This window comes from Bos grunniens, chromosome 29 (genome assembly GCF_055505025.1).
Source record: "Bos grunniens cultivar Pamir isolate PY7600 chromosome 29, Bosgru_T2T1.0, whole genome shotgun sequence".
Taxonomy (NCBI): Eukaryota; Metazoa; Chordata; class Mammalia; order Artiodactyla; family Bovidae; genus Bos; species Bos grunniens.
Genome location: NC_141193.1, coordinates 3641881 through 3646068, shown reverse-complemented (window position 1 = coordinate 3646068; position 4188 = coordinate 3641881).

Sequence of the window (4188 nt, the reverse complement as noted above, 5' to 3'; positions counted from 1 at the left end):
GAATTTGATCCCTGTTTGGGGAATCTGATCCCTGTTTGGGGAATCTGATCCCTGTTTGGGGAATTTGATCCCTGTTTGGGGAACCTGATCCCTGTTTGGGGAAGAGCACTGCATCTTCAACTTGACTGTTGTTTAGTCGCTCAGTTGTATCTGACTCTTTGTGACCCCGTGGACTGCAGCACGCCAGGCTTCCCTGTCCTTCACCAACACCTGGAATTTCCTCAAACTCATGTCCATTGAGTTCATGATGCCACCCAACAATCTCGCCATCTGTCATCCCCTTCTCTTCCTGCCTTCAGTCTTTCCCAGCATCAGGGTTTTTTCCAATGAGTCAGGTCTTCGCATCAGGTGGCCAAAGTACTGGAGCATCAGCTTCAGCAACAGTCCTTTCAATGTATATTCAGGGTTGATTTCCTTTAGCATTGATTGGTTTGATCTCCTTGCAGTTTAAAGGACTCTCAAGAGTCTTCTCCAGCACCACAATTCAAAAGCATCAGTTCTTCAGTGCTCAGTCATTTTTATGGTCAAATTCTCAAATCTGTACCTAACTACTAGAAAAACTATAGCTTTGACTAGATGGACCTTTTCAGCAAAGTGATGCCTCTGCTTTTTAATACGCTGTCTAGGTTTGTCACAGCTTTCCTTCTAAGGAACAATTGTCTTTTAATTTCATGGCTGTAGTCACTGTCTGCAGTTATTTTGGAGCCCATGGAAATCTGCCAGTGTTTCCACTTTTTCCTCTTCTATTTGCCATGAAGTGATGGGATCTTAGCTTTTTTTTTTTTTTTTTTTTTTGGATCATAGCTTTTTGGATTTTGAGTTTTAAGTCAGCTTTTTCACTTTCCTCATCCACTCTCACCAAGAGGCTCTTTAGTTCTTCTTTGCTTTCTGCCATTAGAGTGGTATCATCTGCATTTCTGAGGTTGTTGATATTTCTCCCTGCAATCTTGATTCCAGCTTGTGATTCATTTAGCCCAGCATTTAGCATGAGGTACTCTGCATAGAAGTTAAATAAGCAGGGTGACTACGTACAGCTTTGTCATACTCCTTTCCCAATTTTGAACCAGTCAGTTGTTCCATGTCCAGTTCTAATAACCTCCTTAGGGTTGGTGAATTTGCCAGACAGCTCAGAGAACTTGGGGAAACATGTTACCTACTAGATCACAGGTTGATTTTAAAAGGTTATAAACTCAGGATCTGCCAGATGGAAGAGAGGCACAGGGCAAGTTGTGAGGAGGGGTTTCAGAGCTCCCATGCTGTCTGAGCACCGCTGTCCCCAAATCTGCATGTGTTCACCAAACCAGAAGTTCCCAGAATCTGTCCTTGGGGGTCTTCATGCAGGGCTCATCACACACCCATGACTGATGAACTCATTGGCCATTGGTGATGAATTCCACCCACAGTCCTTTTCTTTTTCCCTCCCCAGGGCTCAAGGTTGGGACTGAATTTCCAGTTCTCTAATCACATAGAAGGCTGTCCTGGCAACCAGCCCATCCTTAGGTGCTTTCCAAAGTAACCTCATTCATATAACAAAAGACACTTTGCTCCTCACTCCATGGAGGAACTGAAGGAGGTTCAGTGGAGCAGGAGTGTGGTGACAGAGGGGGGCAGTGGGTGAGATGGAGCCAGGTCATGTAGACAGTGGGAGGGCACCGCAAGGACCTTGGTCTTTTTTCTCAAAGAAATGGGGGGACTTCCTCGGTGGTCCACTGGCTAAGACTCTGCACTCCCAATGCAGGGGGCCTGAGTTTGATCCCTGGTCAGGGAACTAGATTCCGCATGCCAAAAAAAAAAAAAAAGGTTCTGCATACTGCAATGAATATCAACGATCCTACATGCAGCAAGTAAGACCCAGCGCAGCCAAATAAGTAAATATTAAAAAAAAATTAAAATAAGTGGGAAGTCCTTGGACGAGATTAAACAGGGGGGAGAAATCATAGAGTTTGTATTGTAATGAAATCCCTCGGGCTGCTGAGTTGAGAATGAATGGAAAGAGGGCCAGGTAGGAGCCGAGGATGGACAATTCAGGCAAACGGGTGGTGGCAAGTTAGATGGAGAGAGGTGAATAGACACAAGATGCATTTATAAAGTTAAATTGTCAGGTTTGAGGATGGATAGGGGGTATGGGGTGGCAAAGGCGATGTCAGAGGTGAAAGGATAATGTTTTGAAAGATAAAATCATGATTTTCTACACATATAAAATGAATGCATATCAAAGATTTTATTTCACTTAATAATAAATGAAGCACTAAGATGTTACAACTTGTTCAAAGGAGAAGTGAAGGGAACGCTGAAATGAATTTGCAAAAAAACGGTCTATCCATAGGCCAATGTCTGTTGTATTTTACTGGACACAGCTAATTGGCCTTTCTACGGACAAGAATTATTTGCACTGCTGTCTGTTTTCTACAGGTTAACTTCTGCCTCTATAGATCAGTGGAATAAGCTAGGCAAAATTTTTTTTATTTTAAAGGCACACATCCCAAAGAATCATGATTATCAGAGCCTTCAGTGTTCTCTTAAAAGAATATCTAATCATTCCTTTTTCCCATTCTAAAGTATGGATTTTTTTTTTTTTTTTTTTCTTTTAGAGAGCTAATGGGCAGCTGCTGTCTAACACATGGAGCTCAGCTCGGTGCTCTGTGCTACCCTAGAGGGCTGGGATGGTGGGAGGTATGGTGGTGAGGGTTGGAGGGTCGGGGGGAAAACGCACCAAGACTGCAGTGGGAGAGTGAGAATATGGCTGTGAACTTGGTTCTTTTGAGATGCCCATGACATGTCAAGGTGAGCTCCAAGAAGAGATGCTGGAGAGATGGCTTTTGAGCTGGAGGTTGAGGAGTAAGCAAGGTAAAGACATAAAAAGGCAGGAAGGCCATTGGGGAAGAGGGAGGGATTCCAGCAAGGCACAGAGGCAGGAAAGAGTGGGGTATGCATCTGAAGTATTGAGGCCAGACAGACAAAACGCAAGTGTTTTCACTTCCAACATTAAGACAGTGAACGCTGTGTGCGGTCAGGCATCAAACTAACTCCTTGGTGATGATGACTGACAAAAATTGGGAGAGTTGTGAGTTTGGGGCAAAGTGAGTACTACAGCCCAGGAGACAGACTTTTAAGTATCTCTGAGGAACTGCTCCAGAGTGGGGAGGGAAGTCAGTATATATACCATTTTAAGTAAAGGGTGGGTATGTGAAGTCAAATACACACTTTGGCAGAGGACTTGCTAGTCACAAGGAACAGATGTGCCTGTTAATAAAATTAGTGCTTTTCTGGGTATGAAAAGACGCAAGAAATTAGGTTCAGAAAGTCTTCTCCTGAAAATATCTAATGATCTGAAGGTCTGCTCTCCAAGTTTTTCCCAGAGCACAGAGGACCTCATTCTTTTCTTGCCTCGGGGCCTTTGCACAGACTCTTTTCTTGCCTGGAAAATTCTTCCTTTCCTTGTTTACTTCTATTTGGCTTTCATATATCAGCTCCAATGTTAATCGCTGGAAGAAGCCTCTGATCTGCTGAAGGAGTTGGGATCCTACCTTCTCTCCAATCTAACCTTGATATTTTCTAGAGCATCTGTCTTATTTCCTTAGTGTATATGTATTTGATTAATGTCTGACTCCTCTTCTAGGTTGAAAGGTCTCTAAGGGCAAAGTCCACGTTTATTCTGCTGACCTCTACTCCTGATACATATCTGGCTTTCTCTGGACGAAGAGATTGACGGGTGGGTGGATGGATGATTGGCGGAAAATGGAAGGAGAAGATGGACGGATGATATACGGATGGGTAATGGATGGACGCATGGACGGAGGAACAGTCACCTGTTCCTCCCAGGTGACTGGCCGTCACAGTTACCTCCTGCGTCCTCAGTGCTCAAAGTACCTGGCACTGTCCCCTTTTCCGCTCGTTTTCCCTTTGTCACCTCGGGCGGTGCTATGAATCCAGTACGACCACCTAGGACTGTGCATGTGAGCACAATCTGGCCCTCCCACAGTGGGCGCTCCGTAAATTTACCCTTTAGCGTCATCTCACTTTTAGGCAGGCTCCGCAGGCGGGCACCGGGCGGAGCTCGAGCCTGCGCCAGCGGTGGGCTCTGCCGGCGCCACGTGGACAAGGGAGGCCGCAGGATCCGCGGACCCGGCGGGGCGGGGCGTGCCGGCGGGGGCGGAGCCTCCGGGACCCGGATGCGGCCCCGCCCCC